General features: G+C 43.7%; 1 long non-coding RNA gene across 1 annotated transcript in view; it reads right to left on the bottom strand.

The window, feature by feature from the left end:
- Nucleotides 1-1,534: 1,534 nt before the first annotated feature.
- Nucleotides 1,535-24,357, bottom strand: part of LOC125156351 (uncharacterized) — a 59,599-nt gene continuing 36,776 nt past the window's right edge. Inside the window, exon 3 of the long non-coding RNA XR_007148556.1 lies at nucleotides 1,535-1,617. This is a non-coding gene — a long non-coding RNA (uncharacterized LOC125156351). The remainder of the gene's footprint in view (nucleotides 1,618-24,357) is intronic.

Here is a 24,357-nt window from a genome sequence, read left to right as displayed (position 1 = left end):
ACAGAGGAAAGGGCAATGATTGACTTGAAGGTATGTATTGCTAATGAAAAAATGGTCCACATCAAAGATAAACTTTCATAGGAAGCCTGTTACATACCTGGTGCTGCCTTCCTGAGCCCAGCACCAGTATTCTTCAGGGGAGGCTGGGCCCTAAGATTCACCTGAGCTGGCCCAAATAGCTTATAATGACCAATCTGAAACCAGCTTGGATAGCACTAGAATGGCTCATGGTCTTGGTCCACATGCCCATCCTGCATGTAAACAGCCACCCACTGTATTTGGAAGGGTACCGAGGCTGCCCTGGATTCAGTGGGAGAGTGTGCCATAATCACCTTAATGGGTTGAATCCTGGCTTCTCACTTACAAGTTGTGTTTACAAGTTATGTGACATTGCTGCTTAAACTCTGGGAGTTCGCTTCATTTTTTTGTTGTTTTATTTATTTATTTTGAGAGAGAGGGAGAGAGAGAGAGAGAGAGAGAGAGAGAGAAAGAGAACGAGTGGGGGAGGGGCAGAGAGACTGGGGAAGGGAGAGAATCCCAAGCTGACTCCACACCATCAATGCAGAGCCCAGTGCAGGGCTTGATCCCACGAACCACAAGATCATGACCTGAGCCAAAACCAAAAGTTGGATGCTCAACTGACTGAGCCATCCAGGTGCCCCAGGGCTCACTTCTATAAACTAATAAGACCTATTTATGGTAGGGGCATCTGGGTAGCTGTCAGAGCAGAGCCTGCTTGGGATTCTCTCTCTCCCTCTCTTTCTGTCCTGCCCCAGCTCACACTGCTCTTTTTCTTTCTCTGAAAAATAAATAAGTAAACTTAAACAAATAATATATTAGGGGCATCTGGGTGGCTCAGTCAGGTAAGTTTCAGACTCTTGGTTTCAGCTCAGGTCATGATATCACAGTTCATGAGTTCAAGCCCTGCATTGGGCTCTGCGTTGACAGCACAGAGCCTGCTTTGGATTCTCTGTCTCCCTCTCTCTCTCTCTCTGCCCCTCCCCTGCTCATGCTTACTGTCTCTCGAAAATAAATTAATAAACATTATAAAAAATAAAATAAAATAAACCCATTAGGGGTGCCTGGATGACTCAGTCAGTTAAGCATCTAGCTCTTATCTCAGCTCCAGTCATGATCCCACAGTTTGTGGGATCGAGCCCCACATTGGACTCTGTGCTGACAGGTCAGAGCCTGCTTGGGATTCCTTCTCTCCCTCTCTCGCTCTCTGCCCTTCCCCCACTTGCTCTCTCTTTCTATCTCTCAAAACAAATTTAGAAAGAAAATACTGTACTAAAGACCTATTTATGATATGGAATTTTATGAAGATTAAATGAAGTGATGTTTGCAGAACACCTAGCACTCATTTGCACCCAGTAAGTGTTATCTTCCTTCTTTCCACATCTAAGATCGGTCTACCTTCTCTCCATGTCTATATGTTGGTGAGTGTACAAACTGGGAGCAGTATTTACCATTTAGTTCCTGCATCACATAGATGCAAACCCACCTGGGACTAAGGACAGAGACATCATAAATCCATCAATGGCCCATCTCGGGTGTGACAAAATTCCTTTGGCATTGTCTTTCCGGTTGGCATTCTGAAGGGACAGGTTTTCATACCTGAAGAGACAGGTATAAGAATTAGGTGGTTTTGCCATGAGGCCGTGAGATAATCACCCCCTCCATACTGAACACGGACACACACATACACCACTTCCCAGAGGTAGTTGGAGGGATTGGAAAGAACCTGTATCCTAGGACATCCATCCCCTAGGACACCTGTAGAAAGCAGGGTATGGGGGAATCTTTTCAGCTTACTCAGGGAAAACCACTTAAACTCAACTGCAGAGTTGCTTTTCCTTGTCTTATTAGCGAGGTGCTAGACTAAGTGCTTTGGTTCCTTCTCACACAACCCGGTGAAGCTGGCAGTTCATCGTACCTAATTTGCACAAGGAACTGGGTACAAAGAAGTGCTCATATGGGGTTATGGTATGTGCACAAGAGCTCAGCACTGGTCTACAGGGCTCTGTTCTCCCCTGGGCGAGAGCTGCTCCCTGCAAGTCATCTGACCCAATACAGGTCTGTGCAGAGCTCCCAGCTTGGTGTGCTTCCCTCCCTAAAATGACTGACCGGTTTTGCCTCACCCACACCCCAAGCACTCCCAAAAGGCAGAAGGAAAGTCCCCTGCACTTATCCGCCCTGTCCTCTGATGCTGGTAGGTGGCTCATCACTTTACCTACCCAACAGGGACCTGGCCACACGGGGAGGCCTTTTTTTGGCTTCAGCAGGCCACCAGGACTGGGGAGGTGTTGAGTGGACAGCACAAGGCCTGGGCTCCGCTGTGCCTCTCCCTGCGAAGGGGATATAGCCGACACAGCACCCAGGGGACATCTGAAGTTGTGGCCCAGGGCAAAAATCTGCTCTTTGACTTTATCGTTCTCAAGAGCCCAGAAAGGAATCTCTACCGTGGGGCAGGCAGGAGGGTTCATGCATTTAGAGGGCCTAGAATAAAGTGCTGACTCATGGACAGGTGTGAGCAGAGCTAGGGAGGGGTTGCTGGAGGGGTGCGGCTTTCCTAGCCTGGAGGTGCTAATCCCAGCTTCTCCCCTGACCTTCTGATGACCCGAGCCCTCCCTCTGCACTGATGTCAGGCTTCCTAGGGATCCAGGGGAGGTGGAAGATACCACATTAAGCTCCTGAAAGAGATCAAATGCCATTCTTTTGGAGTTTCCAGTTTAAAAGGAGGCCTGCAGGGGCGCCTGGGTGGCTCCACTGGTTAAGCACTTCAGCTCAGTGCATGATCTCACAGTTCGTGGGTTCGATCCCCATGTTGGGCTCTGTGCTGACAGCTCAGAGCCTGGAGCCTGCTTCGGATTCTGTGTCTCCCTCTCTCTGCCCCTCCCCTGCTCACACTCTGTCTCTCTCTCTCAAAAATTAATAAACATTAAAAAATACTTAAAAAATAAGGAGGCCTGTAGGGGCACCTGGGTTGCTTAGTCGGTTAAGCAGCGTCTGACTCTTGATCTCAGCTCAGAACTTGATTTCAAGTTCAGACCCTGTGTTGGGCTCTGTGTTGAGTGTGAAGCTTATTTTTAAAAAATAAAAATAAAAAATAAAATAAACAAAAGGAGGCCTGCAAAAAAAATGAAATAGTCACTACAATACCAACGGCTCGTGTTTGAATGGCACTTAACCTTTCTCAGGGCATTTCATAATGCCCAAGCCAGAAACCTGGTTAATCTGTATTCCTTTCCCTTCACAAACCTTTCTGTACCAGCCCAACAATGTTTTGTTGGTTGAATCCATTCATGGGAATTAATGAGATCCTCACAGTGACCTGGGAGGCAGCCAGAGTTACAAAATCATGCTTCCAGATGGTAAGAAGGAAAGGGAACTGACATCTGTTAGGGGGTAAGGGTGCCACATTTAGCAAATCAAAGTATAGGATTCCCAGTTAAAGTTGAATTTCAGATAAATAGCCAATAATTTTTTAGTATAAGTGTATCCTATGGGTATTTGGGATATACTTATACTAAAAAATTCATTTGCTGTCTATCTGAAATTCAAATTTAACTGGGTGTCCTATATTCTATCAAGTGACCCTAGTCAGAGGCCTACTGCACACCAGAAGTTGTCTCTATATTCTCTCATTTGATCCACATTCAGCCCTGAGAGGAATCGATGATTAAGTTACATTGACCTTATTGTACAGATGAGAAAAGGGATACTTTGGGAAGTAACCTGATTTGCTTCATGTACCACAGCTCAGAAAAATTGGGTGGTACTGGAAACTCCAGCCCTTGATCTCTCACCCTACTTTTTAGTGGGTTGGGGTTTGCAGGGTGAGAAAGGGTTATGGCTGGCCTGAGCCATAGGGGGAAGCGGGAGGGGGGGGTCCCACAGTATTATAGTCAGAGAAGACAGGTCCCAGGCAGGAGACTCAGTTCTTAGAGTGGAGCCCAGGCACATAGACCAAGTTCACCTGGGTCCCTGTGGGCAACACTACACAGGCAGGCAGGGATGCCCCAGTGGCACCTGCCCACAGTTCATAACTGATGCCTTTGCACCCCAGTGGTTTAAGATCATACGTGGAATGCTTGAATGCTACACAAATAATAACAATGCAGTGATGACAGTAAATAGTGTGTATGTACTAACCAACATACTAGTGTATTCATGTATTGGTATAAGTATGCGCCAGGCATTGTGACAACTCTTTATATCCATTACTTCTTTTAATCCCCACCACCACCAAAAAAAAACCCCAATAGTTTTATTACTAGTACTGATGGCCACCATTTGTTGAGTGTTACTTCCAAAAAAAATATTTTAATGATTCTCACAGTAGGCAATCACATCATCTTCAAACGGAGATTATTTTGCCTCCTTACCTCCAATAGTTAGACATCTTGTTTAGCAATCTTGTTCGTTGTGTTGACAAGTGCTTTTTAACAAGGAGATGACAGTGACACATGTCTTTTTCTGACTTAAAAAAAAATTTTTTTTGAATGTTTACTTATTTTTGACAGAGAGAGACAGAACATGAGCAGGGGAGGGGCAGAGAGAGAGGGAGACACAGAATCGGAAGCAGGCTCCAGGCTCTGAGCTGTCAGCACAGAGCACTACACAGGACTTGAACTCATGAACCATGAGATCATGACCTGTGCCCAAGTTGGGAAGCTCAACCCACTGAGACACCCAGGTACCCCTCTTTTTCTGACTTTAACAGAACTGTCTAATTAAGCATAATTCAGTTTGAGATTTTTTACAAATCACATTATAAATTTTTATATGACTTTTCAGTATCACGATCATAAGAAGTTTTTATATAAGACTGATTATATTAATAGATTTCCTAATATTGTTATCTCTGCACTCCTGGATGAACTTCACCTGGCCATAGTACATTTCTTAAGTTATATTCTATTGCTAATATTTTATTTGATATTTTTCATCCACGTTTATAAATAAGTTTGAAATGTGGGATATGTGTGCATATGCTGTGTGCTATCGTTTCTGTCTTGAACAATTAAAGTTTGTGCTCTGCTTTTTGTTTGGGAAAATGCAAAAGCTGTAATGCATGTTCAGTGTTTGCCTTCATATCCAGGGCAGAAAAACAAAGGGCAGCATAATGGTAACAGTGGTTATCTAAATACTGGGATTACAGGGTTTTTCCCTTCATTTTCTATGCTAATTGGGTATTATTTTTATAACAAAATGTTCTAAATACATGCCTTTAAAAGAGATTGAATGGCATTCTGCCAGCAGTTATCTCTAGAAGGGGGAATGAGATAGGATTTTTATCTTCTCTCTCTTGCTGTGAATCTCTCCAGCCATCAGCACCTCCCCATTTCTGTCCAGGCCTCCACCCTGCTGACCAAAAAATATAAATATACATGCTTACGTAATTACTTTTGTAAGTGCTACCAACTCAGGACTTCTCAAATTAGAGGAAGCCAATATAAACAGATATAAAGTATTCTCAGGACAAAATGGACAGGAGATTCTGTGGCTATTAAGGGAGGGTAGGTCAGAGAAGGCTATCATCTCTGAATGTCACATTTTGGAAACTGGAGTCAGGTATAAGTTATGCCTTTTTATATAAATCAGACAATTTGTCTAGGGATCTCAGCAAAATTAGGAAGTTCTGCTTCCTTTAGGAAGTTAGCATCTTCACTTTAATGGGACAAGAGGGATTTTATTATTATTATTATTATTTTAATTTTTATAAGTTTATTTCTTTATTTGGAGAGAGAGAGAGAGAATCCCAACCGGGCTCTGCATTGTCAGCGCAAAGCCTGACACAGAGCTGGAACCCACGAACTATGAGATCATGACCTGAGCCAAAATCAAGAGTCAGGTGTTCAACCAGTTTGGCCACCCAGGCATTCCGGGACAAGAGGGATTTTAAACAGCTTGCAGACTTATACAATGTACCTGCAGCCTTATATTATGCACTAGTATGTAGATACTGGCATCTTTCTTCCAAAGATTCTCAAGTACTGCACCCATTTTGACTAACTTTCTTGAGCTGTTAAAAAAAAAAAAATTGCTGGAGGTGTGAGTCTTAAAAAGTAAAAAAATGTATTCTCTTTATCTGGATGATCAGGTTAGCTCTAGACTGAAGGCAAGGGCAGGGCTTGGCCCAGCAGGGTCCCCTAGCCCCTGAGGACATTTTATCAAGCCACCAGGGGACTATACAAACTGTTAGAGTAGAAAAATTAGTAGTTCCGCCAGCAAAGAAGTTCATTTTACTTTCCATCCCCAAAGAATGTCATAGCTTACTGACTCTGCCACTGGGCCACGTACAGAAGGTATAACACCACCACTACTCAAATACTGATCTCAAGCTGCCCTTGTCTCCCTCAACAGCATTTGGAGGCCAAGAGTTTGGTCATTGCTCTGAGTTGGTAGATCATAATGCATATTCATCATCTGAAAAGGTCAAAGTTCAGATTTTCCAATGCAGGGTCATGATATAATTTCAAGTTGGCCAGACTAAAGAAGATTATTTTCAAAAACAACTTGCTCTGCGAGGTCAGATTTTGCATTCTCTGTGTCTTCCAAGCATTAAACGTTATTTGACCTCTATCATGAAAAATGTTTACTCATTCAACAGTTTTCTTTATGCACTCACAGCCCTGGCATTCGCTGAGTATTGCCAGACACGGCTATCGACCATGGCAAAATAAAGAGATGAAGAGTTTTTCTTCCCAAAGAGCTCATAGTCTAGAGGGGAGACAGATTTTGAGAACACAATTACATTGAGATCAGGACCCATAGAACAATAAACACAGGGTGTGATGAGAACACAGAGTTAGGGCACCTACTGGCCTCCCAGGCTGAAAAGATACATCAAGGCAGCCAGGCCAAGGAGGCCCCATAAGGAGGCAGGGACAGAACCCCGGCCCCTTGGGAGAACCTCAACCACTGTGCTTCCTTGATTCTAAGGCACCATGGACTGTAAGATACACCATGGATTTCTCATGAGGAAGAAATAATAAGCTATATTTAAACTCAGGGCCAATCTAGGGTGGAACAAATGAGGTACATAGGACACAAAATGTAAGGAGGCACTCACTCTCACTTGTGCCAGACCCCGAAAGTGACCTCCTCCGTATATTTCTTCCTAGGCACCGCTCCCCTCACTCTAATTCTGCTTAAATTACATAAATTTTTCAACTATCAATAGCATACATTGGTCAAAATACCAACATGTCACTTTCTTCATTATATTAATGATATATTATATTATATTATGTTATAATTAAGTCAAAGCCTGCTTTGTATTCAACATCTGAAGAGCCTTGGAAATTATTTTTGGCCATTGGCAGTTTTGCAAGATTATGCAAAGGCATCCCACCTTCCATAACCAGGACTTGTGACTTTGACTTCTATAATCCCTATAAAATTAAGAGTATAAATTCAAGGTCTGTGGATAAATCATAGAATTGCTTGCATTTTCTAGGTCCCCTTGGCGTTTCTGCTTTCTTTCATGGGATTCCACATTATGGAAATTAAATGGCTTCACCTGAAAGCCAAACCAGAAGTTTTTGACAAAGTGTCCATTACTCTAACTTTTCGGAATTTTGAAAATTTGGGGATGTATTCTGAGGGACTTGGCCATTTCTACTGTTTCATTTCCATCACCTGGCATGCGCAAGCCATCTTCTGAACTTTCATTTCAATGCCATGTCATTGTGTGATCTTTCTGAAGATGTGAAGTAATAATTAAGAATCTAAAGTTAAAATTCAGTCATGTGAGGTACCATCTAAGTAAATAAGTCAGTGAAGTGCACATCTGATAAGCAGATGCGTCAGGCCAAGTTCTCATATGTACAGATGCTAAGACACTCATGATAGAGCTTGTCCTCTGCCTGGCTGGCAAATTTCTTTTGACAGGTTTAAAAGCCCCAGGGTTGGCAATCTAGGGCTGAATTCCTGCTCCCGATTGGCCCGAGGGCCCAAAATAGTTTCTACATCAATAAATGGTTTTAAAAAATTGAAAGAATAATTCTTTATGACAAGTGAAAATTATGGGAAATTCAAATTTCAGCATCTACAAAAAACATTTTATTGGAACACACATAAGATACAGCACAATTTTAGAAATAGTACAATGTGAAAAGCTGTAATGTCCTCGGGTAGAACTGATAAGGGAATGAAAAGTCTCCATTATCTCCCCAGGTATTTGGACAGAAGGGATGTGAAGAGATGGGGCCGTAGATGGAGAGGGGGAAAAAAGGGAGGATTTTATTTGCTGATGCTTTTTTTTTTTTTAAGTTTATTTATTTTGAGTGGGGGATGAGAGGCGGGGGGGGGGGGGGGGGGGGAGGGAAAGAGAGAATCCCAAGAAGGCCAAGCAGACTCCGAGCTGTCAGCACAGAGCCTAAAGCAGGGCTTGAGCTCACAAACCATGAGATCATGACCTGAGCCGAAATCAAAAGTTGGACACTTAACCGACTGAGCCACCCAGGTGCCCCTTGCTGGTGCTTTTCTTAATTTTTTAAGATGAGAGATGCCTGTGGGCATTTATATGAGAGTCAGGAGAGACAGAAAGAAATACAGAGGGAGAGGAAGAGAGGGAAAGAGGAAAAAAGTGGGTGGGGGGAGAGACAGAAACAGAGACAGAGAGACAGAGATAAATAGAAATAGATTGGCTAGGGGTGCCTGGGTGGCGTAGTCGGTTAAGCGTCCGACTTCAGCCAGGTCATGATCTCGCGGTCCGTGAGTTTGAGCCCCGTGTCGGGCTCTGGGCTGATGGCTCAGAGCCTGGAGCCTGTTTCCGATTCTGTGTCTCCCTCTCTCTCTGCCCCTCCCCCATTCATGCTCTGTCTCTCTCTGTCCCAAAAATAAATAAATGTTGAAAAAAAAATTAAAAAAAAAAAAGGAAATAGATTGGCTAAAAATACAATATAGAACGGAATGAACTAATAGCGCATGTCCTGGAAATCTAGCTTGCCTTTTAAGCTCTCAAAAACAAGCTTTTAGAAACTATTGATTTCACATTTTTTATGATATCTCACAAAATTGTTCATGAAAAACAAACGGAATATTGAGTGGAAGTCATGCTCCTTCAGAAAGCAAACATTTTAGCCTTAAAGAGACAGTAAAACAGTGTTTCCAAACAATCATCTTGTATGTATGTCCATCTCCAGGTTTCCCAGTGCTTTTGAAAACAATGCTTAATTTGATCCAAAAAAACCACCTACAATGGAGACAAGGCAGGTACCCTCATTCCTGATGTAAACAGCTTTAATTTTGCCAGGGACCACTAGGTGCCCAGGACTGGCCTAAGTATCAAAAACCTTGTATCATTTAATCCTCCCAACAACACCCTGAGGTTAAGCACAATTGTTACCCCCAGTTTACAGCCAAGGGAACTGAAGAGTTAAGGAAGTTAAGTAAATGCAAATTTGCATAAATTCCTTCTTCTTTTTTCTTAATGTTTATTTATTATTGACAGACAGAGACAGAGCATGAGCATGAAAGGGGCAGAGAGAGAGGGAGACACAGAACCCGAAGCAGGCTCCAGGCTCCGAGCTGTCAGCACAGAGCCTGATGTGGGGCTTGAACTCAAAAACCACGAGGTCATGACCTGAGCCAAAGTCGGATGCTTAACCGACTGAGGCACCCAAGCACCCCAAATTTGCACAAATTCTTAAGTCCTCTTGATACAAATGAGGGAACTGAGGCCTGGACAAAGTCAAGTTACTCGTGCAAGTTACTCATATTCATAACTGGTTGAAGCAAGTCTTAACCCCATTCAGGTCTGACTCCAAAGCCCATGTCCTTCACCACCAGATTGCCCACCTCTCCTAGGTCATAGGTAAGTTAACACAGAGACAGTGCCTAAGGTCAACAGTCAGCATGGGAGTCAGAAGCCTGGCTACTCCTCATCAAAGATCTGTTTCTATACCACACCACTTCCCTGTTAAGACCTACACTGCTGATTCTGAGATTTCTAGATAGAGTTTTCAAACTTTTTCTGGTGAAAATTTCCCTTGGGAGAATCAGATGATGTCAAATATCCTTCTACTGCTGAAATGGAATGATTCTAAGAAAATGTACAGGAACTCAGAATTTTAATAACAGAGGGCATCCCCCTCATGTAATAAAAGAAAAACAGACTGATGGGGCGCCTGGGTGGCTTAGTTGGTTAAGCATCTGACTCTTGGTTTTGGCTCAGGTCATGATCTCAAAGTTCCTGAGTTAGAGCCCCGTGTCAAGCTCTGCACTGACAGGGCAGAGCCTGCTTGGGATTCATTCTCTCTCTCTCTCTCTCTCTTTCTCTCTCTCCCTCTCTCCCTCTCTCCCTATGTCCCTCTCTCCCTCTCACCCTTCCTCCCTCCACTTCTCTCCCTCTCTCTCTGCTCCTCCCCTCTCAAAATAAATAAATTTGAAAAAAAATTAAAAAAGGAAAAGAAAAGCAGACTGAGTGCGACTTCTTCAGGGTTCATGAATATATTTTAAGAATGTCCCCAAGAGGCCAAACAAGCAAAGGGAAAATGCCAGGGACACTGGGCATATACCCAAGTGTATCCACAGGAGCAGCACAGGCTACTGCTGTGACCAGTAAGCCCCTGGAGGGTGACTCCTTCCTACCCAAAGGATGATGCTTTCCTTGTCATCCTCTCCAGCTGGCTGGTGCCAGGTGGCACCCTAAGTCACACGGAAGGGTCTAGAGTTATCACTTCCTCCTTCCCACAACAGAGGCCCTCTGCCAAGTGGTTGTGCCCACACATGCCTCCACCTACAACTTGCAAGGAACTATGAGCCTCACACTCTGGAATGACTCCCAAAGCTGGGTGGCCACTTCTTCCTCAGCACTCTGCTGGATGACAGGGGACAGTGGAACCAACATGAAACACACTAAGTCAAGATAAAAGAGAGGAAGCGATGCAGCAGTGATTGATCTCGTGATAATTGCAATTCAAAAATAAAACAAGTCCCTGCTCCCAGGGTGTCTCATGCTCCAGCCAAAGGGAGGTTGGCTCAGGCCACTGAAGGAATCCATGCACCTTGGCAAGACTTTGCAACCAGGGGCCAGAGGTGTGACTTCACCACTTAGTTGTGGCCTGGGTATATACAGCTGAAGTATTTTTATCTGTCCCTTTTTCTTTCCAGGCAGGGACTGGGGGTAGGAGGAGCCCTAGAGGGGTCACCAGGCAGCCCCAGCAGTGGAAGAAATAACAGAAGGATGAAGGAATTCCAGCCCAATCTTCCTGGTTGTTCTCCACCTCCTCTGAGTACTGAGTAGCTCAGTATATTTGTTCCAGCAACAAGCCTAAAATTTCACTTGGTAAATAAAGGGGGACTAAGACACTGCAGAAAACTTATCTTGAGCTTCTAGAGAAAGAATAAGCAACTTGACTACTTTTCAGACAATAAACCCATGAGAGAGGAACACCCCCACACATAGCCCTCCTACCCCTGGGAGGTAGTGGCCAAGTGTTTATGGTGGGGCTTGGCCAGGTTAAGGGTTCAAAGAAGATCCACTCTGTAATCCTGGTTACATGTTCGCTTAACCGGTGGAGCTGTCAATAAACTGATGTCCAGGCTCACAAGACAGTTAAATCATAACCTCAGGGAGAAGTCCCTGGGCATTGGTTATTTTTACAGAACCTTCTCCTCTCCCCACCCCACCTCCCAACCCTGCCAGGTGTGCAGCCAGGGTTGAGAAGCACTGGCCTCAAAGCTAGGAAAGCCCATAGCAGCCGCGGTGATGTTCATACATGAAGCATGTCTCAGCATCCCCAAACTACAGACCCCAACCTATGAAATAGTGTTCCAGGCACATTTCTTTCCTCTCCACCCATCCCCCAAGGCTGCTCCAATAGTGGCCATGTGGGGTTATGATGGACATCTGTTGCTTTTGGAGACAAACATCTCCTTGTTTCTTTAGGGGCAGTCCTTACTAGGCCTGTCCATTATGGTCCCTTTTCCTGGCTGGCGGAGGGGCAGACCCAGACTAAACCAATGCAGCCCTTTCTTCCTGAAATCTGATTCTTGTGGGGAGTACCACAGGAGCTGAATTATGTTGGTATGTGCCCATAAATAACTGAGAGTCCTCGAGATGCTCTGCCGCCTAAGATCTGGATGTTTCTTCAAGCCTCTGAGCTGCCCCAGGATCTAACACATCCCTTTATGCCTTAATTAGCTGTAATTGGTTTCTAGTGCTTGCAATCAAAGAACTCTGATTAATGATTTTATCGATCAGAGTAGGTCAGGTTATGCTCTGGTAATGCTCCATGCCATGGAACTGGGCTCTGTTCCATGTTATCCCCTCACCGGGGCCCAGGCTGATGGAGTAGTCATCCCTGGAATATCGCCAGTCACTATAACAGATGGGAAAAAGCACCTCAGAGGGCCTCACCCCGTCCATTAAATGCTCATGCCCTGAGTGGCACATGCCAGTACTCACAGCTTAATGGCTAGAACCAACCAGAATTCCCACCCAACTGTTCAGTGCAAACCTGCAGGGCAATACTTGGCAAACAGCACTAATAGTCTTCAGCTACATTAATCCAATAATTCAAATATACTAAAGCAATCTGCCGTATTACTGCTTCAGTAGGTTTTTGAGAGCTAGCTCGGCAGACTGACCACTCTTCAAAACAGTGTCCCTATGAGAAAATACATGCCAAGTTCCAAGCAGCTGGCTTATAAAATAAAGTAGAATGCAGTCTGTTGGTAAGTTGGGCTTCCTGTCCTTACAATTTTATTTTAGAAACATAGTCCCAAAATTTGACAGTGTGGATTGAAGTGCTCAACTGCAGCCATGACAAACAGATCCGGCCACGTAATTTGTGGGCCCCAATCCTGGGGCCCCTTGTTCAAAAAGCAAGGGAAAAGTGCTGTTAAAGGTACTGAAATATAAAACTTTTCCCTTTCTTCCATGGGTGTTTTAAATTTGCTATTTAATATTTTTCTTAGCAAAGGAAAAGTAAACTTTTAAAGTATTAGCATGAATTAGGGCGCCTGGGTGGCTCAGTCAGTTAACCCGGCTGGATCATGGTCGACTCAGGTCATGATCTCACAGTTTGTGGGATCGAGCTCTGCTTCAGGCTCTGGGCTGACAGCATGGAGTCTGCTTGGGATTCTCTCTCCCTCACCCCCGTCTCTCTGCCCCTCCCCTGCTTGCACACGCTCGCTTGCTCTCTCTCTCAAAAAAAATAAACTTTAAAAAGAAAAGTACTAGAATGAATTATACTGTTCATCTTCATATTGTGCAATGCCAGTTTTAAACGCAAATATAAGAGCATTTTACAAAGTTTCTATTTCAGAGTTGGTAGTTGCATATGTATTTCATTTTCAACAGTGGAAATGTTGTACAAAACTAACTCAGCTAATATTATTTCACTTAATACAAAACGGAGTACCAACAGAAATGCCAAAGGATACGATAAGAGTCCTTTATTCACTCGTGTTTCTCGCCTTCTTTGTGTGTTCAAAGCAAGTCCTGATTCAAACAAAAATGTACAGTCCCCCAGGCTGTTAGAGCTCCCGCTCACCCAGGCAGAGATCAACTACCAATCTGGCACCTGCTTGAGTCTCACTGAACTCCTGTACATCGTGGGTCCACCAGAACGCTGTGCTCCGAGGGCATCATGAACATTATATGTAAATGGGATGGTGAGGAATGGCATTGAACCCTCATATTGTGTAAGTCTGTCTCTCACGTGCATCCTCCATTGTCCCGCTGGACTTCACTTATGAAGCAGAAGTTCAAAGAAAACAGTTATTAGGAATTTTGGCACAGTGACAGCAGAGCATTAAATCCAGCACAGGACCCTTCTGAGCACAGGTCTGTGCGACTGCACAGAGCACACCCAGGAAGCTGACCGTGATGACAACCATATCCCCTCTCGTCTCATATTTAGCAACTCTGAGTGACACTGATCTAAGAGGTGTGAACAGCTTGAGCGATATGGCCTGCCATTATTTGTTCATCACAAATATTTATTGAGCATTTACTATGTGCCAGGCACTGTTTCGAGTGCTGGAGATAACACAAACAAAACAGAAAGCCCTGGCCTCATAAAGCTGAACTTCTGCAAGAGAGACAACACAGTGTGTAAACAAAATAAATAGTGTGTTAGATGGTAGTAGATGCTAAGGAAGAAAAAAAATAACCAGGAAAGGAGTAGGAAAGACTGGAGTGAGGGTACACCTTTATATATTCATGTTTAACCTTTAACAGCCATTTACTGCCATAGTTAAACATAGATAAAGTATCGTAAGAGAAAGCTGAGAAAGCTGATGGGGAAAAAAGCAGATCCTGGTAGTTAGAGAATAGGAGGGTTTTCCAAAGAGGGGGCCTATGCTGGACAAACCACCCCTCCCCCCACACAGGCAGGTGCCTGAACAGGGGGCTTCCTGTCTTTTCCAGCCAAGATCATCTATTGTGTGTAAACGTGAAATGAGACTCATTAAAAGAGTTTCCCTGAATGTAAGGACTAAACAAATTATGAGCTTTTGTAGCACCAGGAAAGTTCAGTAACCTACATTTAAATCAACTTTTCAGTCAAACCGTTCACATCCATGGTTAGATGAGCTCGTAGATCAGGCACCATAATTTAAGCCCCAGATGGGGGCGGGGGTTCCCAAGTCCTGGGAACCAGATAGTCAATTTGCCTAAGTGAAAGAGAGAAGGTGAGGTATCTTCTGCCAGGGCTTTATTCTGCTGGTTGAGTACAAAGCAACACCAGACCTTCAAGAACACTGTCCTTGCCAGTCTGTCTTTTTAGACATCTCTAAAAGTCATTCAATTTACTCCAAGAGAATTGCTCACTAAGCAGGTTATTTTAAAAAAATTTTTTTTAATGTTTATTCATTTTTGAGAGAGAGACACACAGAGCATGAGCAGGGGAGGGGCAGAGAGAGGAAGACACAGAATCCGAAGCAGGCTCCAGGCTCTGAGCTGTCAGCACAGAGCCCGATGTGGGGCTTGAACCCTCGAACCGCAAGATCATGACCCAAGCTGATATCGGATGCTCAACCGACTGAGCCACCAGGCGCCTCTCAGATTATTTTTTAAATGAGGTTATAATGCATTTCTCGACAAATGTAACATTTGACAATAGACATTAAGATGGAAAACTTTGGAAAAAACAAAAATTTCCTCTTTACCCTTTGCTTTTATGATGTTTTTCTACTCTTCTAGTAAATTAATGGACAAAGATTATCCGAAGGCTCTCTGGGGGACACCTGGGTGGCTCAGTCAGTTGATCCATCACCTCTTGATGTTGGCTCAGGTCGTGATCTCGAGTCATGGGATCAAACCCCTCATCCGTCTCTTCACTGACAGCACAGAACCTGCTTGGGATTCTCTCTCCCTCTTTCTCTGCTCCTTTCTCTGCTTATGCACTAGTGCGTGCACACACACACACACTCTCTCTCTCTCTCTCTCTTTCTAAATAAATAAATAAATAAATGAACTTTAAAAAAAGGCTCTCTGGGAACTTGTTCTTGAGTCACTTTCACATCCTGGGTTCAAATTCCACTTCTATTAATTTTTAAGACACCGGGTAGTTTGGGGAGAAGAAATTATAATTTCTGCAACTAAAGTGTGGTGACCTTGTAAAAAAAGAAATCAGCATCAAATATGCTCACCATCCAGGGACACCTGGGTGGCTCAGTTGGTTAAACGTCTGACTTCAGCTCAGGTCATGGTCTCAGGGATCACAAGTTCAAGCTCTGCATCAGGCTGTCCATTGTCAGTTTGGAGCCCACTTTGGATCCTCTGTCTCCTTCTCTCTCTGCCCTTCCCCTGCTCATTCTCTCTCTCTCTCTCTCTCTCTCTCTCTCAAAATAAATAAACTTTAAAAAACTGTGCTAACCATCCAGACACAGAGCCACGTACTATTGTCTCCTCGTCCCCTCTTTAATCTGGGCAGAGCTTGACTTGAAAATTAATGCTTAGCCAAACCTTCCTGCCTGGCTCCCCAAACTTGTGCCTGCAGGCTGGCAAGGGAAGAGGCGCTGGGGCAGCCAGCTCAGGAAACAGTCACTGGAGGTTGGGGAGCGGCCCACCCGGACACCGTTTATTCTGTGCTCTCAGGCAGAACGAAGAGGGCTGGTGGGGATGCTCGTTACTCATTCACCACTCCCACTCAGAACTCGGTCTGAATGGCTTCGTGTTATTATTTGTTGGCAGATTCTGCCCACGTCCCTTCAGCGTAAACCCTGGCTTCTCTGAAGCTGGCTTTGTCTCTCACCCCATGGTTGGGTGCGAGCTGCTTGCATTTTGAGGCCCTTAAAGAACTTCACGAAGTAGAAGAGACAAGAAAAGAGGCAGTCACACAGGACACACTGGGTGTACTATTCTTACCAGTCCTTCCAATTCCAAGGAACTCCCGCATCTTGAATAGTTAATGAAAGTTAATGCACAGCTGGGCCCCACTGACCTGATACCTTATCCTAACATGCTGGATAAAGGGTGTCCTTAGGAGGGCTCCCGGAACACAGGGATGACAGGACGACCACTTTACAGAAAAATTTATATTTGCAAATAGTATAGTTAAAAAAATAAAAAGCCAATGTAGGCTCATTGATTATAACAAAGGTATCACTCTGATGCCCCATGATTACTATGGGGAAGTCTGTGAGTGGTGGGGAGAGGGCACACATGGGAACTCTGTACTTTCTACTCAATGTTTCTATGAACCTAAAACACTTCAAAAAATAAAGTTCATTAAAGACTAAAAAAAAAAAAAAAAAAAATCTATGGGGAGATCTCCCTATTCAGAATAGTTTCATAGCCCAACCATTTTTTTTTATCTTCAGGCAGCAGCTATTTGATGTAACTTAAAATACAAGTGTTAAATTTATTATTTTTTAATGTTTATTTATTGTGAGAGAGAGAGCAGGAGGGAGGGGCAGAGAGAGAGGGAGAGAGAGAATCCCAAGCAGGTTCTGTGCTGTTAGCATAAAGCCTGATGTGGAGCTCAAACTCACAAACTGTGAGATCATGACCTGAGCCAAAATCAACAGTTGGACATTCAGCTGACTGAGCCACCCAGGCACCCACAAGTGTTAAATTTAAAACTCAAAATCTTGGGGCACCTGGGTGGCTCAGTCGGTTAAGCATCTGACTCTTGACTTCAACTCAGGTTGTGATCTCACGGTTCATGGGTTCAAGCCCCACATTGGGCTCTGTGCTGATAGGCCAGAGCCTGCTTGGGACTCTTTCTCTCTCTCTCTCTCTCTCTCTCTCTCTTTCTGCCCATCCCTCAGTCACACACAGTCTCTCAAGATAAATAAATTAATTTTTTAAAAACCTGAAAATCTTAATTTTTTTAATGTTTATTTATTTTCAAGAGAGAGAGAGAGAGAGCAGGTGAGGGGCAGAGAGAGGCAGACACAGAATCCAAAGCAGGACCCAGACTCTGAGCTGTCAGCATAGAGCCCGACGCAGGGATCAAACTCACAAACCATAAGATCATGACCTGAGCCCAAGCAACTGACTTGAGGCCAAGTCAGTTGCTTAACCGACTGAGCCGCCCAGGCACCACCCCCCAAGAAACTGAGAATCTTAATAGTTACCATTAGTTAAACATTTGCTATTTCCCGAGCTAAGCACTTTAATTATCTCATGGGCTTCTTAAAAACAACTCTACCAGAAAGGTGCTATTATTACTCCTATTTCACAGAACACAGAAGAGGAAACAGGCTTAAAAAGGTTAAGAAAATTGTATTCAGTCATACAACCAATAAATGACCAGCTAGGAAATTAGCATTAACTGAAAAAAAAAATTAAGGCGAGGGGAAGCCATCAAATATTTTTTGCCTAAAAACAAACAAAATAAACACTCAAAAATTTTTTAGAAAAAAATTAAAAACCCTTACCCTAGAAGATAAACAAGCTGTAGTTGACAAGCTTGGGCGAAGGGAGAGATAAAGGAGTAAATAGAGGGACATAGAAAGTGGGTATCATTTTCTAAGCAAGATACAGCTAGTGGGGGGAAGGGGTGGTTAAAAGAATTCTCCCAGAAAAAAAAAAAAAGCTAAATTTGGGGAAAGAAAGGAAAGGGAAGCATAGGAGAAGAGAGAGAGAAGAATATCGAGAGGATCATCTCATTTATTTGACTTTCATTTAGAATTAATTGGTTTCAACAAAATCATAGTCTCTGGTGGCATCAAACGGGCAAATATGCCTTAAAATACTTAAATTCAATTATACAGTTCAATAAAAAAGGCTTTAAGTAGTTTTTAGTTTTTATGTAGTGTGGCTGCTTCTGCCTGCCTTCTGTGTCTTAGAGTTTACACTACTGTGTCCTGGGGGGCTCAGTCGGTTGAGAATCCAACTTTGGCTCAAGTCATGATCTCACAGTCTGTGATTTCTAGCCCCTCATCGGACCCTCTGCTGTCAGTGTAGAGCCCACTTTGGATTGTCTGTCCCCCTCACCTGCCCCACTTGAACTCTTTGTCTCAAAATAAATAAACATTAAACATTTTTTTTTTAAAAAAGATATGTGTCTGGGGTACACCGTGGCCCCAAATGCAAGCCAGTGGCTTCACCTGGTGCTTAAATGAAGAAACAGCCACCTGTTCCTAAACTGGAGAAACGCTGTGTTTGTCTTCCTGAGGCTGTATGCTGGTCTCTTCCCGAAGGATTTTCAGAAGGAGCCTTAACTTTGCTGGAATTCTGCCCCCATGTGCTATTGTAGAATGTAAGCCCCACAGATGGATGGACTCGAGGGGCAGCTGTCCTTCTACTTCCTACCCAGCTGTCCCCAAACACTAGAACCATGTGTCAGGAGAAGCCACACCCAATATCAACGATGAATCTCTTGCTCTCTGTTCTCTTCATTAAAACATTCATTTTAAAGGACACACCTTCATTTCAGAATTCTTTACCAAAATTACACTGGGACCTCAATCATTCCAATTAGCAAATACCACCAAGTAACTAGGAAATTGGGTTGTCGGCAGGCCCCTGTCTCACGGCCTCAGGTAGGTCATCACCTTGCATCTCACATTCCTTATCTGGACACACAGGAGTGGGTCAGATGACCTTAAGCCCTTCCAGATACAAACTTCTATTATTGTGTTCACCTCGAGCCACATAGCAGGCAAAAGCTAGAGTTAAAAAGAACTCTAAATCTCAAATTCTGACCAATGAATGAACTTTGGATATATTACCCAAGACAGACCAGTTCACACTCAGACATAAGATCACACACACTGCACAAATATACTCATGTACATAGCCTCTACCCTATATACCGCATGCAGGCTAAAAAAGTTGTATCTCAGGGCACCTGGGTGGCACCAGTTGGTTGAGCGTCTGACTTTGGCTCAGGTCATGATCTCGCGGTTCATGGGTTCAAGCCCTGCATCAAGCTCTGTGCTGACAGCTCGGAGCCTGGAGCCTGCTTTGCATTCTGTGTCTCCCTCCCTCTCTGTCCTTCCACTGCTCACACTCTCTCTCTCTCTCTCTCTCTCAAGAATAAATAAACATTAAAAAAAAAAAGTTGTACCTCATGCACGTAAAATAAGAAAAACAGTCTCTGTTATTGCCCTGGTATTCCATGAGAACATCTTAGGACAAATTGATAATAAGGTCAGCAAAATGAGCTGTCCTTTATGGGTCATATGATTGAACTTCCAAACCTGTACAGACTCCTGCTGTTATTATTACAAAACAGCAAAAGGAATAAAATAGTGATGAGTTAATATTTAATTGTTGAGCAATCGTGGAGAAATCCAGACTGAATTCAGAATGTTTAAACATCCAAATGGCGGATGACTCTGAGAATAGCACATCTAACAGTCACTGTGTGAGTTTATTGATCCCTGTAGCACTTCGGAGCCTCAAATCCTGCCTTGGGTCTCTAGTTAGATTTTTACTTCAGTTACCTTTTATTTATTTAGTCTGCCTTTTGTTTCTGAATTACTTACCCCTGGATTTTTAATTAAAGAAGTCCAGGCATGAATAAATTCATAAATCAAGAATAACAATGTCTCATTTAAGGATTTTCAGGTGGTGAGGTCACTGCAGCTTCAATGATGTGCATATATTTGGTTTTTAGTGAGTTTGGGGTCTTAGATTAAATTACAAGAGGTATAGTACAGTTAATAATCACCATTTACAAGAAGGGAGGATAACAAACTACATCTGCATGTTCACGTAGGTCACATAGGTCCTGACAAAAGCACGTAGGTCGCGTAGGTCACGTAGGTCCTGAAAAAGCAAAATGTAGAGAAAAATGTGTTCCTATTTAGGGTGGGATGGAGTCAGTGCAGCAAGGGTCAGAACCTCAGCATTCTGGAGCTCCCCCCAACCACAGTCTGCATTCAGCCACTGTCCCCACTGGCATCACGTAACTAATCACAGCACATCTCTGCTTACAAACACTTGAGCAGGCGCTGTAAGGCCCTGCGGGCCCCACCAGTCACTCTTCCACAAACACTGTCTCCCAGCCCCACTGAACTATTTAGTCATTGGTCCCTGGTAGTGTGAAACTCCCTCTTGTGCCTCAGACCATACCCTTCCCTCATCGGGAAAATCTACCCTCTCCAATCCAGAGAAGGCTGCTTTTTTCCAGAAATACCTGAGTCTTAATGGCTCTCCCATCAGCTGAAGGACTTCTGAACTCGTGTCTTTGGAACACTTACAGCTCAGTTACAGTTACACTTACAGTTCTTCCAAGCACCAGATTCCTATTATTTTTGAGCAATGGCCAAAAGGTGAGCCCTTCCCACTCCCTGACAGCCCTGGTCATCTCTTTGCCTACTCTAACGCCCAAAGAGCTCTGAGCTTCCTTGCCATTGATCAACTTCGTACTGCTCCTTTCTCTCTGTAACCTTTACCTGAGCCCTATACAGCTTCATTGCATGTTAAAATTTCTCTCATCCATAATCATGTCATCACTGTGTCCTTCCCTCCACCTCCTTAGGCTAAACAAACCCCAGCTCATCCCTACAAGGACACCACTTTTCCTTGGCAATCTTCCTGAGGAGATGCCATTCATTCTCCCTTACCCCACAAACTATACCCAGGAGTTGAGAGAACCCCAATGTCAGTTTCAGATAACACAATTCCTTTACCCAGTCAGGCTAATGCTAAACTAGCCTTTACACTACATCCTGTCAACGTCAAAGTGCTGACCTCCAGACATTCCTCCTCCTCATTCAAGGAGCCTTTGGCACTTTGCCCAATCTTCCTTTCCACGCCAAATCCTGCCATTATGCCGGATAGCTTCAAGATCTTGGTTCTGTGGTCTCAAAAGAATGTCCCCTCAATGCCACTTAAGCTACCCTTCCCCTGGCCACCTCCTAAACCTTGTCATCACCCAGAATTGTTCTACCTATGAAGTCTTAAATTCAACAGCCTACTCTGATCACAAACTATCACTTTTCATTTCAATTACCATCACCATATCTGTATTTTATTTCAGCAAGACTTTCAGGATCCTGACTCCTCTGCTGTCTCCTTTTCTATCAACCTATTTTTACTTCCCTCCCTGTCAAACTAAGACTCTATGACACATCACATTAATCACTGTCTTACAAATACCCTCAACTCCACTGCTAAGTTCATTATCTTTCCATTGCACTCTCCCTTGATAATCTCATGTCCTCTGTTTGGGTATTTCTGGCATATAATTTCTTTTTCTATAGAAGATGTGAAGTCATTTGCTTTGCAATTTCTTTTCACGAGACTGTAAAATCTCTGTACTTAATTTTTTGAGCTAGAGAATTATCTTGACACAAATACAGGTATAAACTACTGCCAAAAATTTGCTCCCTGGGGCGCCTGGGTGGCGCAGTCGGTTAAGCGTCCGACTTCAGCCAGGTCACGATCTCGCGGTCCGGGAGTTCGAGCCCCGCGTCAGGCTCTGGGCTGATGGCTCAGAGCCTGGAGCCTGTTTCCAATTCTGTGTCTCCCTCTCTCTCTGCCCCTCCCCCATTCATGCTCTGTCTCTCTCTGTCCCAAAAAATAAATAAACGTTGAAAAAAAAATTAAAAAAAAAAAAATTTGCTCCCAATCATGTTTATAGCATTTTTATGAGAAGTTTCCCAAATCATGATAGCCACATGTTTTGCACATTTATTGCATGCCAAGCATGAGTATTCAAGCTTTGTGAATTCTAGGGCCTACCCCAAAATTCTGCAAGATATTTTCTTTTTTTAATGTTTATTTACTTATCTGAAAGAGAGAGAGAGTGCACACACGAGCAGAGGAGGGGCAGAGGGAAAGAAATCCCAAGCAGGCTCCATGCTGACAGCCAGAGCCGGAAAGGGGCCTTGAACTCACGACCCCAGGATCATGACCTGAGCCAAATCCAAGAGTCGGAGGCTCAATCGACTGAGTCAGCCAGGCATCCCTCTGCAAGGTATTACTGACCTCAGCTCTCAAATGAAGAAACTAAGACTCAGACGGGTTATATGAAACCAACAAGGTCCTGCTGCAAGTCTACAACAGCATGGGCTGGGCTGTAGTTCTGGTTCTGAAGGAAGCTAAAGTCCATCTCCTTCCCACTTGCTTGCTTCTCCAGTGTGGGAATTTCTGTACCCGTCCAGTTCAGTGATGGTCTTCTTACCAATGCTAACTGGAGAATATTTGTTATCTGTGACATGGAAACAATATGCAACAGTATAATCAATAGATAAAGGACCAGAGATTTTCCCTAGAGTCGACGTTATGGATGACATCTCTTTAATTTTTTTTTTACATTTTCTTTAACATTTATTTATTTTTGAGAGACAGAGACAGAGTGCGATCAGGGGAGGGGCAGAGAGAGAGGCAGACACAGACTCAGAAGCAGACTATAGGCTCCAGGCTCCGAGCTGTCAGCACAGAGCCCGAGGCTGGGCTCAAACGCAGGAACTGTGGGATCATGACCTGGGCCGAAGCTGGACGCTCAACCGACTGAGCCACCCAGGCGTCCCATGGATGACATCTCTTAAAGAGATTACTCCATGCCCAGGTCACGTATTTTTTAATATTACATTATTTCCTTTACTGAAACATACCATACCCATATCATGCTTTATAAAGCCTTACTATAAGGAAATCCTATTAAAAAGCCAGTTCCCAACTTTCTTTTTTTTTTTTTGCCATTAGAAACAATAGTGATACCAACTTTCAAAGTTCCTTTTTTCTAAATTCTGATCACCATAACATCTGGGAGAGATTTCTAAGATCTTGAATTTTTCTTCAGCCATACAGCCCTCAATGGGATACTGACTAAAATGTTAGTAGTCACCAGAAGAAAATGATATTTTTCTCCATACACATCCCTGATCCCTTTAACGTGCCATATTTTTTGAAGCTACCAACTGATCAGTCTTACCCTCTGCCTACCTAAAAACCAGCCATAGGGCTTCAACAAAGAGGCAAGTTTTGGTTTCTCTGTTCATCGGAAAAGAGAGAAGCAGGTCCTCGAAATTTAAATAAACAGATCCAAATTGTTCCCAAAGGGAAGTCAGTAGCAAAGCTTTTCCAAAGTTTTGCAAGGCAGTGGAAAGCAATTCGAAGTCTGCCTAAACTTAGTATTCTTATACTGGTTTGAGGGGGGATTTGAGTAGCTGAGGTAAGAAATCAGGAAAGAGGTAATGATGAGTAGCAGAGACATTCTTCACTTTGGGTAGGATGGCTTTTGTCATTTCCAAAGCGCACTTTGAAAAGGAAAAACCTGCTGAATCTTCTTTTGCAGATATGCGAAAATCAAGAAAAGGCCCCTGCTTGGCAAAGGCAGAGCACAGAACTGTGAAGAGGCCCAGATGCCTTGCAAAGGGAAATCCCTGCCATGGGCTTCTCCTTCTGGCACTTGGAACACAAGGCTGGGAGAGCCGCCTCTCCTGTCACACCCACAGAGCTGGCCTGTTGAGCAGGAACAAGCCGCCTGGCATTCCTTGGCACCCTGGCACTGGATGAATTAAAATGTCAACAAGCTGTAGCACTTCCTTTAAGCTTGCAACACTTGCTTCAAGAAAATAATGTATGTATACAGGCTCAGGAGACATTTATCTTTCTCCTGAGAGAGGATGTTCAAGTGGATACTTTTATCACATTTAATTCAATTAGCAATTATTGAGCACCTACTATATGTCAGGCACTGACTGTGTGAAGTGCTGATGATAAAAGTAATGAACAAAACAAACCCCGGCTTTATGAGTCCCACAAAAGCCTAAGAAAGAGCCATGAGAAAGCAACTCTAACACAACACAAGCAGATTAGACTAGCAGATGAGTGCAGTTCTGTTGGGAGGCAGGGCATGGAGAGAGGGAGGGGCTAAAGGGAGAGCACAGCAGGGGAAAGTGGTCACTTTGGAGCTGGGTTTTCTCCAAACTTCAAGCCAGGAAGCCCATCTCAATCTTTCCTTTCAAGGTTCACTGTTCTAAGAACTC

This window comes from Prionailurus viverrinus, chromosome F2 (genome assembly GCF_022837055.1).
Source record: "Prionailurus viverrinus isolate Anna chromosome F2, UM_Priviv_1.0, whole genome shotgun sequence".
In the NCBI taxonomy this organism is placed as follows: Eukaryota; Metazoa; Chordata; class Mammalia; order Carnivora; family Felidae; genus Prionailurus; species Prionailurus viverrinus.
This window is presented reverse-complemented; position numbering and strand designations above follow the sequence as displayed.